Source organism: Myotis davidii, unplaced genomic scaffold (genome assembly GCF_000327345.1).
Source record: "Myotis davidii unplaced genomic scaffold, ASM32734v1 scaffold450, whole genome shotgun sequence".
Classification (NCBI taxonomy): domain Eukaryota; kingdom Metazoa; phylum Chordata; class Mammalia; order Chiroptera; family Vespertilionidae; genus Myotis; species Myotis davidii.
In genome coordinates, this window is record NW_006282385.1 from 2,283,513 (window position 1) to 2,295,211 (window position 11,699).

An 11,699-nucleotide genomic window follows, 5' to 3' on the forward strand; every position below is an offset into this window, starting at 1 on the left:
CTATTTATCACCTACTTATAACAGTGATTCTCAACTTTCCTAATGCCGCGACCCTTTAATACAGTTCCTCATGTTGTGGTGACCCCCAACCATAAAATTATTTTCATTGCTACTTCATAACTGTAATTTTGCTACTGTTATGAATCGTAATGCAAATATCTGGTATGCTATATGTGTTTTCCGATAGTCGTGACCCACAGGTTGCATTCTTTTCAGGTTTGGGAAAATGCCTTTTAGCCATTCCCAGATGATTCAGCCCTTGCTGACCTGCTGGAATTGGCTTCTGGCAAGTGTGGATATGTTACTGAAGCCCCATCAGGTGTCCTCATCTAGTGTCCTTTGAACCTGCTCCAAAACTAACTGCAGCATCTTCTGGAGAAAGCGTAAACCACACATCCAGTCCACCCAATGACAAACTCTTGAGTTCTACTTCCAAAATATGTGTCCAATGGGCTCTCTTTTCCCCATCTTCACTGCCCAAAACCAACACCACTAAAAATATTCTTTATGTGTAGACTAGTGCAGATGCATCCATCCTCACCTTATCTCCAGCTCAGTCTCCACTCATCACACAGAGTGATCTTTTCAAAATGAATAAAATCATGTAATTCTCCTGCTTGATGCCTTTCTCTTACTCCAGAAATAATCCAGAATTCTTCACACAGCTTGCAAGGTCCTGCATGGTCTGCACTCTCCAGTTTATTGCCCGTCTCCTTCTTGCTGTCATGCTCCATGGGTGCTGCTCCTCTTTTAATTCCTCTTCTCCCCAGGATCTTCACACGTGCTCTCCCGTTCGCCTGAAAGTTCATCACTCCTGCAAGCCCCCACCTCTGTCCTGACCTGGAGGAATCCTTCAAGTCCCGGGTGAAGGGGCACATACCTTGGAAGGGATTTACAACCTCTCTCCTCACCAGCCTAAGTCTCCTACTGTCCAGTGCCCTGTTCTTCCGTAGTAACAGTCAGTGCAATTATAACTGAACTGCGTTTAATTATTTGTTTAATTTATGTCTCTCCCACTTGACTGCACACTCCATGGGTAGGGGCTATAGGGAATTGCAGGCTACTGTTTCTTCACCCTTTAATATAGGATTTGGCATATAGTAGATGTCTCCTAAATCGTTGTTTAAATGAATTAGTAAAATGAATGAGTAAAAATAATTTCTCTCCTCTCTAGAAAAAAAAAGATAAGCCTTATATTTGTGGCTGAATATCTACTACTTTGCAAGTAGCTTTTTATTGTATACTTTAAGCTGCTTAGAAATTTTAATTGGGACAAATAATGGCATGGAACACAACGCATAGAGGTAGAAAGCTCATTTAGCATGAAGAAGAACTCTTTAAAATAGGATTCTTAAAATTCTATGCACCAGTGAGTCTGTTCTAATTACAAATCATCAGAGGAGATAGCAGGTGGTTCTGATGCTAGCATTTTTAATGAAGAGCTTATTTTAACATTTTTAAACCCCAGGTAACAATATTTTTGAACTTCACAGCACAATCACATCATGAACACAAGGTTGGATCACAAAACCCCTAATAAAATGGGGTATAATTTTCAATATTTCAAGGATCTCGTAATATATTCTTCTGGCCAGTCACTCTCATAACGCTACTCATGTAAAGCAACATGGAGTTTCCATAGCAATGGCTTTTTCCCAAGAGCTGCCTAGTCCTTCCATGGTGCATGTTTTCCTGCTTCATTCAGACTACAGCTAAACATTGGCCCTAAGTTAGAATTTAACAAGACCGCAGTGACAGTTTTTCAAAGGAGCAATACTGAGTGTGTGGGCTGCCAGCCAGGGCAGCTCCTGGGTGGAGCAGGAGCCCACTGTGCCATCCACAACCTCTGCAGCATCTGCCCTTTAATCATATTACATCATAGTCAGGTCTATTTTTTGGAATGTTTTCGTGAGAGTCACTTTAAAGTCATGAAGTAGCAGTTGCAGACCCCAGTCTCTCCATATGTGTGAAAACAAAAAACAAAAAAAAACGACTTCAGGAGATTGAAATGTCTTGCCCAAAGTCTTACAATGTCAAATCCTGGTCAGGAATTAGCACTTTTCAGCTTTTTCACTAATTAAACTACTATACAATGAGTGCCTACTATTGCCAGGCACTGTTCCAAGTTCTTAAGATACATCAGGATTTTTGTATCTCTGGGAGACACATCCAGGCAGAGAGAAAAGACAATACAGAATGGGAAGGCATTAGTCCAGACAAATATTTTTTTTGGTGGTGGTCTTGGAGTGGAGATTATTGGCAGTGAAAACAATGAAAAGAGAACCCATTAGACATGAAATTTGGAAATAAAACTGATTTGTCTCATTGATTAATTGAATGGATGGGTTATGCTTTCTCCAGTAGGTGTGGAGATGATTTTTGGAACCTCAGAAGGCACTGGATGAGGACAGTTGATGGAACGTTGGTAACAAGTTTAGACCCAGGCCATTGTTGAGCAGGTTTGGTGGCTGAGATGAAGAACAAGGAAGGTATTGCTATTAGAGTGGAGGGATGAGGGAGATAACTGTATCAGATACCAGAGGGGGAACAGCCTGTGGAGCCAGGCAGGTCATTAGAAGGACTGGCTTTTACTCAGGGAGGTGAGGAGCCAGTAGAGAGTTTTGAATGAGGAGAATCATTATTTTCTCTTGGGTTTCACAAGGCTGCTAGATTGATAACAGTCTGTCCAGGATAAGGATGGAACAGGGAAGCCACTAGGCTACTGTAGTCATCTAGATTTGAGATAATGATGGCTTGGACCAAGGTGTTGGCAATGGAGGTGGTGAGAAGTGACACTAGAATCTGGGTGTATTGTGGAGACAACGCCAACAGAATATGCCAAGGGGTTGGTTATGTGGAGTAAAAGAAAAAGGAATTAGGGATAGTCCTAAAGCTCTTGTCCTGAGCAACTGGAAGCATGGTATTGCCAAGCACTAAAGAAATGAAACTATGTGGACAGGTGTGGGAGGAGAAACAGAGGGTCCGTTCCAGACAAGGGGAGTGTAAGCTGTCCACCTAGGAGGAGATGTTGAGAAGGCTGTTGGCTGTGCAAGTTTGGACTTCAGCAGACATTCACTGGCTGAGATATGATACCCTGGTATGGTGCTCTTCCCAGCTTGATGTACTTCCTACAGCCATAGCTTGGACTTCTCCAGAATGAGAAACATGGTGGTGAAGTTAAAATTTCAGTACCCGCCTGCTGCCCTCCAATCTGCATGAGTCTTATTTCCCAGAAAAATAACCAGTTACCCTTCATCTTACATAAAAGGACCCTCAATCAGGGATCTCCTTACCCAACTTCACATGGTAGAAACCCAATACAGAACTTCAGACACAGTGTAAGATGAAATTTCATGAACTGACTTTGGTACTATTGAATATGGTAACATTTCTCTATAGTATATTAATCATTTTTTCTTTTTTATCAGAAGGATGCAATTTTGTTTTTTATATCCTTATAGGAGAATTTTCTAAAAGCCTGGGGAAAATCACAAGTAGCTGAGTGATGCAAAAGCACCACACTCAATGCATCTAAATAACCTTGTCTTTGGTTAACAATGAATCAATGCCAATGAAATCATCATATTTTAAAACTTTTCCTCTAAATGTGACATATGCATCCCCATGTGTCAGCATAATCTGTGCTAAAAACATTTCAATGAATGACAAGTTGATTGGCCCCAATTTGAAAAGCATAGTGTATAAAAACATAATTTTGGGGGTAGTCAACATTATGACAGATTCTATATTCTGCTCATACACAAAACTGATTTGAATTGTTTAGGGAATTTTGATAGTCTGTGAATGCTTTCAGCAAAGAAAATTAGCCAGATAGGAGAGGGAGGAAAAGGAAAAATGGAATTAAAAATTGTTGGACAACTATTGTCAGCCAGAAGTTGTTTGAGTGAAAATGGTGGGGTGAGGGATTGATTAATAATCATTGTTTTTACAACCAAATGAATAGCATGATATAGTTTAAAAGAACATCAGCTTTCCAAGTGAAGAACCCTAGTGCAAACCCCAGCTTTGTCACTTACTATAAGATGTCAAACAAATTATTATCACTCCTCTGACCTCCTTTTATTTGCATCCCTAAAGGAGGATAACAATAGATACTTTCTAAGTAGTTGTGAGAATTTAACTAGGTTTTATTTGTACACACACACACACACACACACACACACACACACACACTCACCCTTACTTAGTTCTCAATTCACTCTAATACAGATATTGTATTAGGGAGACTCCAATATCAGGTGGAAAGTATGTGAGCCATTTAGTAAAGTATGAACCTCAGTTTAGAGAATCAAGAAAACAAAAACAAACAAAAACACCATGGGTCATTTCTGCTAAGATGCCATACAACTTGGAGACTTGAAAGGATAAATAGAACCCAGCATAGTTTCTCTCTTCTGTCCACTCTACAACATCAGTCACATTGGGACTCTCTCCTGTGGTCTCCTCATTCATTTTCATGACTTTATGTCAAAAGCCGGGGCCTTGTTGGTTAAAAGCTAACACAAGAAATTCTGATAGAAAGTAAGATTTAATAAGGATAACATATCTTCATTATTCAGGGAATGGAGAGCATAAAGAAACTTTTAAAGAATTTGTCAACTGTTCTATCAATCTCCATCTTACCCCCATATTAATGGGAAACAAGAGGTCTGCTCTGCAAACTGCAGGCCCATAGGAATTTGAATCCCTTTATTGCTTTCATTTTCTTCAACCTGGTGTGAATAACAGTAAGGATGAGGGCCAATTCCAAATCCTGGACTGCTAATTAAAAGCCCAGAAAAATGGGTAGCATATGGAGGCTGGGGATTAAGCAAGAAGATGAGATGGCAACTAGAATAAAAACCCTAAGGAAGAAAGGAGGTGGGCCAAAAATGAAGGAAACTTTGTTTTCCAATTTGATCCTACAGGGACCTTAACTTTTAAATAAGAATGGTGCCTCTAATTTTCTCTTTAAGCAAATATTGATTGGGTGTTTTAGAATGGCTGTAATGTGAAAAATTCAATGGCTCTCTTAAAAGTAAAAGCAAATAGATCAGCTCCTTTTTAATTGAATTTGCCATTAGAGCTAGGTAAAGGTATAAAAAAATAACAAGTGAGGGTGTGGAGAGAGTATGTGCATGAGTTTTCTTCAAATTTTTTTGTTCTACTGTTCCCTTGCCTAACAAAATTATCTCAAGAAATAGACTTACATAGCATCTGTATTTGGAGAATGAAGAAAACTGAAGTGAAAAGTTTTTTGTTTTTTGTTTTTTGTTTTTTGTTTCATTCCACGCTACAAAAGATGATCCTCCCTAGAGTAGATGGGACTAATCCTACAGGACAAGGATATCCACGTGCAATGGCACATGCTGAGAGAAGAGCTGAAGGCCATATGCAGGCACATCTTGGGAGAAGTGTCATGCAATAGAGTCAAGGTCAAGGACAAGGAGCTATGGTGCCAGTGGTTTCGCTTAACTGTGATCAGAGATGTTTAAAACCTGGTCTCCATGTGGAAAAGCCTCCACCTCTGAAAACAGCTTCAAGTAGTCTCTTGCTTGGAAGAGGGAAGGGTGGGCCCGCTCTGTATGGGTCTTAGAGGACAATTTTTGCCCTTGGTGCACTTTTCTTGGGGTCCTCTTTTCTCATCTCTTTTTGTTTTAAGAAGATTGAGAGCCAAAGGTAAGATCAGATGTATAGTGAGAAGAGGAGCCACATTTAGTAGAGGTCCCATACCAGAGAGACAAAAGTAACCTTTATAATTTACAAGTACTCCATCCCAGCTCCTGGAGGCTCTCTCTACACCTGGAACAACCCATGAGGGCTGTGGGAGAGGCGATCAGAATCACTTGGGGGGATATATCTTAACAAGAAAGGTGATGTGTACTTTTCACTTAGCAAACTGACCACACACATACTTTTCTGTGCTTCCCATATTTCTACCACATATTATTTGGACATCACAAAACTACAGTAAATTCCATAAAAATGAAGAAGAGCTAAAGCACTCCACAATTTTTCAGATTATCATCTCTTCCTCTGCTTCTGAGGGTTGAGCCAGTCAACAAATAAATGCCACTCATAGTTCATTGTGAAATATTTGTTTATTACCATTGGATTCTGAAGTAGATGCAGCCTATTTTAATATTAGCACATTTCTTATTATGAATCAGTTGAAAGAACCAAGTATTTGGTTTGGTTTTGTTTTCTTTCAGCACATCATGAAAACTATTTTTTTTATTTAAAGATGTATAAAATGAGCCCTGTGGGTGTGGCTCAGTTGGTTGAGCATCATCCTATGCACCAAGAGGTCGCCGGTTTAATTCCCAGTCAGAGCATATGCCTGGGTCGTGGGCTCCATCCAGAGTGTGGAGCATGCAGGAGGCAGATGGTTGATGATTCTTTCTCATCAATGTTTCTCTCTCTCCTTCTCCCTTCCTATCTCTATAAAATTAATAAAATATATTTTTAAAAGATGTACAAAATGGGTAGATACCCCCAAAGAATAAAAAACAAGTTCTCAAAGAGGTATTTGTACACCCACGTTTATAGCAACACTATCCACAATAGCCAAAAGGTGGGAGCAACCCCGATTTCCAACAGCAGATGATTGCACAAACAAAATGTATATCTATACAATGGAATATTATTCAGCCTTTAAAAGGAAGGCAATTCTGACACATGCTACAACATGGATGAACTTCGAGGACATTGTGTTAAGTAAGATAAGCCAGTCACAAGAAGTCAGATACTGCATGATTCCAGTTATGTGAAGAGACTAGACTGAGTAATTCCAGTTATATGAAGAGACTATAGTAGTCAAATTCATAAAGACAAAAAGTAGGATGGTAGTTGCCAAAAGCTAGGAGGAGGGGAGAATGGAGAATTATTGTTTAACGGGTATATTATTTCAGTTTTGCAAGATGAAAAGTTCTGGAGATACATTGCAGAACAATGTGAATCTACTTAGCACTAGTAACTGTATACTTAAAAATGGTTAAGATGGTGATTTTATATTATGTGTATTTCACCTCAATTAAAATGAATAAATAAAATGTACAGAGTACAAGCTATTATTCTATTAGATGACAATGACTTTGAGAAAGAAGTGAAATTTCAGCCAGTAATCCTTGACAACAACAAAATGGAATTGGGAGCTGGAAGTCCTGGGAAGGGATTTACAGGCAAAGGGAGCAGCATTCAGAAGCTGATCAGAAGCCATCGGCATGCTCCCACTGGATTCCTGACATATTGAGGAATGGCGCTAGGAATAATGGGAAAGCATTGACAGCAGAACTCTTGGAAGGTCTAGAAGGTGGGAAACTGAAGAGAGCAGGGGTCTGGAAGCTAGCGGGGTGGCTTTGGGCATGGATGAACATGAAGGTAGTAGCGAGCTGCCGTGGGAGTTTGAGGAGAGAGGTGACTGTCAGAGCAGCAGGTGAGAAGAGAGAATTTGGCAGCTGCATGACTGCAGGGGAGCCATGCTATAAGCAGGGAAGCCGGTGAGGAATGGATTGTGATTATTAGTCTTGGAAAATAAGCATTTCCTTGCCATTAAATTGATCGTGTTTACCCAGTCTTACAATAAAAAGGCTCAGTATTTTACAGTAAGAAGTCTCCAAGGAAACCCCAATATTCAAGTCCCAGGTGCAAAATGAAAATATAATAGAAAGCCTTAAAAGAGAGAAAAAATGGAGGAGAAATATAAAGACTAACATATCAGTCTAGTGATTTGTATTAGAGAACTAGCATTCTTTTCTTCAAATAAAAAATAGCTGGGCTATTTAACTCTAGCAAAAAGCAGTTTTTATAACATTGATGAGCATTTCTTCTTAAGGCTTTTAAATCACCAAAAATTCTAATAAGACAGAGTAGCATTCACAGAACAGTACAGAAGAAGGAAAGTACCAAACATCTTATGGAACAATAAGGGTCCCTTTTCCATATTATGGAGTGTGGGGTATGAGTGAGTTAAAGGGAAAGGGAAGTGTGTGTGTCTTCCGGGGGGGGGGGGCATGTCTGCGCATACAGTGGGAAACATAGGAGAGAATCAAACAGACCCTAGGAGGAAATGACAGTGCTGACTTATCCGTAGGCTTTATTCTCAAAGATGTCTGCTGGCCAAAAATGAGCTCACAAAATAGCATGAATGTGGCTAAAATTAAGCCTATATTTAAGCACCAGTTCCAAACACTGTTTTGACGTTTCAATAAATACATGTCTAAAACAGGAGGAACACGCTTAGTGAAAGGATTACAAGGATTAGAAATGATATATGTAGAGTGCCTGGAATAATGCCTGACACATAATAGGTCCTGACTAAACAGTATAATAAAAATGGATTGTAGTGTGTGTGTGTGTGTGTGTGTGTGTGTGTGTGTGATTGCTTTAAGCAAATTTACCTTGTCCCATATCGTTGCAACAATATGCGTTTACTGAGCATCTATTATCTGCCAAATGCTAGGTACAAAAGGGATATGGCAGGGTCTCTGCTTTCCAGAGCCTCATCTATTGATATCAAGAAGGTCAAGTACACAGGTGAAAATCCCAGTTGATGGCAATGGGAGGACCCTGGTAACCATCCACCACACCACAGCACCCAGGCCAGGTGCTGATCAGCCTGTGGAAGTGCAGCACTGCCCCCTACTGGAAGTAGGGGGCTTACATTACCCTAGTCAGAGATGGCCCTCTTCCCCACCTCCCCCACTGCCACCCCCAAATTGCTCAGTCATAGTACTTCAGAAAGTGGGAAAGAGGAGCGACAAGAACTTTGTCATTGGACAAGGTCAGGGGTGGCCAGTTGACCCAGGAAGGACAGACATCTTCCAGTTCCCACTTTGTAGGCACAAGCCATATCCAAACCCACAGGGAATCCTAGCAAATGCAAAGATCCAAAGAACTGAGGGTGCTATTGCCAGAACAAGAGGCTCAATGAGAAGAATGAATGAGTCTCCACACCCCCACAGGCCAGCCCACATCACTACTTTGATCTATTGCGAACATGTTCAGCAACCTCCAATGTTCTCCGATATGGACCATTTTCCATTCAGCCAACAATGTTCATGCCCTTCAGCTACATGATCACCCCCATTATGTCAGATATTCCCAGTTCCATCAGGGAAGCTAGAACATAGACATAGAGTAACAGGTAATTTCACATGGTACTGCTCAGGGAACATTAACATTAGGTGGGTTGTCAAGGGAAGTCATACAAGGATGTGAGGCTTCAAGTAACCTCAATAGAAAAGTCCTCTGACAAGGGAGAGAAATGGAGGAGCCACAGGAAGACTTGGGTTTATGTGGAGGAGTTGGGGAGAAAAAAATAGTCAGGAGCAAGTTCTCAAAGCTGCATAGTGCCAGGCTCACTCTGTAGACAGTGGATTCTTTTTTGAGCTGAGTATCATCACACAGAAAATGGAATTTGAAGAATATTTATTGGCAATTTCAACTTGAGGTACCCCGATGGAATTCTTTTTCTTGTCCCTCCCCATTTCATAAAGTCTTCGGCTGAATTTATATCTCCCTTAATAATACCACCATCCACCAGTTACCCTACATAGGAACTTGGAAGTCTTCCTTCACTTTTCTTTGTTCCTGATTTTGATATCTATGCAGACACTAAGTTTTCTCTATACTGCCTTCTCTAAATATTTCTCAAAATCCTCCCCTCTCCATCCCTGCCAGCACCTCTATAATTCAGGCTCTCACTATCACTTGGTCATCTTGCCTCAAATTTAGTAGCCTTCATTTTATCCTCTGCATTGCACTGGTTTCTCTCAGATTCAAATATAATCATGTTACCACCTATTACACTAATTTATCAGCTCCCTGTTGCTTTCCTAAGGAAGTCCTTGGCTTGTCACATGATCTAGTACTCACCTATCATTCCCCGTTCTAAATAACTTCTGTTCTAGCCTTATCAAACTACCTGCTGCCCCTTGTTCCAGGCTGTTTCAGCCTTCGGGGTCTGTGCATATGCTGTTTCAACTTCAATGGGCCAGATCGTTTTATACCTCAGGGCCTTTGCATGTGTCGTTCCATCTTCTTGGACCACCATTTTGTTTCCTGCATGTCCTTCCTCCACTTAGTATTTACCTATTCTTGGAGACAGGAATCCAGGCACAAGCATTACCTCTTCTATGAAGCTCCTCAGGCTGATTTTAGGACTCTTGTTGCTCTCTCCATGGTGCACTCCACTACCTTCATTATAGCATACATCATTCTGGATAAACTGAGGACTTGGATGTCTGTTTTTCCCCACTGGGCCATTTTATGTAGCCCTGTGTCTCCAGCACCTATCAGAGTTCTGGCTCCATGGTAGATTGTCAATAATTGCATTGCATTTAATATTAAAAAAAACATAAACAAGTTGTTTTTAAAAATCTGTGTCACACAGAAAGAAAACTTGGAACTCTCCAGATCTTATAACCTGAGCATCCCTCTAAATGGAAACTTTCAAGAGCAAAATGGAGCCATAACCTGGAAAGAAGTTTTGTTTGAGAGCCACGTGACTTGGCCTGTTGTGTGCAAGCACTTATAGGGTTAGATGATAGAAGTAGAAATATTTATATACCCACATATATGTGAGTTCACTTTATTCTGATTGTATTCTGTCTTCTTGGGCTTAGCATAGCCCCCAAGTACTTCAGTTTGTCATATATGAGGAACTCTAGTTATCTTGCAGCGGCCCCAAGATATCTGCTCAGTATCTTTCATCAGCCAAATTGGTGCCCCATTGAGCCCTCTCTTTCACCTCTGCTGCCAAATGCCTTTCCCATCCTTGGATGTGGAATATACCCAAATGTCAAGACAGATCTCCTACCAGGCAGGGCTCTGAGCCATCCTGCTGTTTTACAGAGCCAAAGGGCTCCCTGCATCATCTCAAATACTTCCAAATGAACCCAGAAAGACAAGTGGAGGGCAAGCGAACACAAATATGCACTTGTAAAAATAGCCCTGTATTCACAGCCACTCATGAGCTAGGTGGGAGCAGTAACAGATGGCTACTGTCTAATTTTCCAATCCCTCAGGTTGTATCTCTCTCCTTCTCTTCCATCTCTTTTCCTGGAACATGGTTTTGGCAGGCAGTGGATCCCTTGGAATCAACAGTATCCTTCAAAGTCATTCCAACATGGTACAGCAATCAAGGCCAACCCACCCACATGCTACCGAGTCAGAAACACAAGATAATAAACACAAGTCATGCCCAAAATATACCAGTAACCTTGTTGGGGTGTTCCTGCATTTTAATAAACCACTTTAGTTGATCAATATCCCTTTTAAAAGTAAAGACAAAAGAAACTAGACTCAGATGAAAGCAAGCAGATACTTAGGCAATGTTATTTGTTGATTGCCAGCCACGTGTCTGGGCACAGCAGGCCATGCTATCCCTGTTCCTGCTGCCTGACCACCACTAGGGCACTGTCGTGTAAGACTCCCTCCATGTTCTGTGTGGAGTAGGGTTCGGTATCTGAAAGAGGAGCCGCACAGCAAATGAGAGAAAAAGACACGAGATAATTTGGAAATGTTGGGGAGCCAAGCGGGCCGCTCCAACCTTTTATTTGGTATGGGGTAGCCCTAGGTTAAGGAGGTTTGTCTGGGGTAGCCTAGGGTAAGGAAGTTTCAATGACACACAGACTAGGTCATAGCATGACCTTTAGGCAATTTACATGATTAAAGGAAGGGAAGCTGGAGAAACTAAG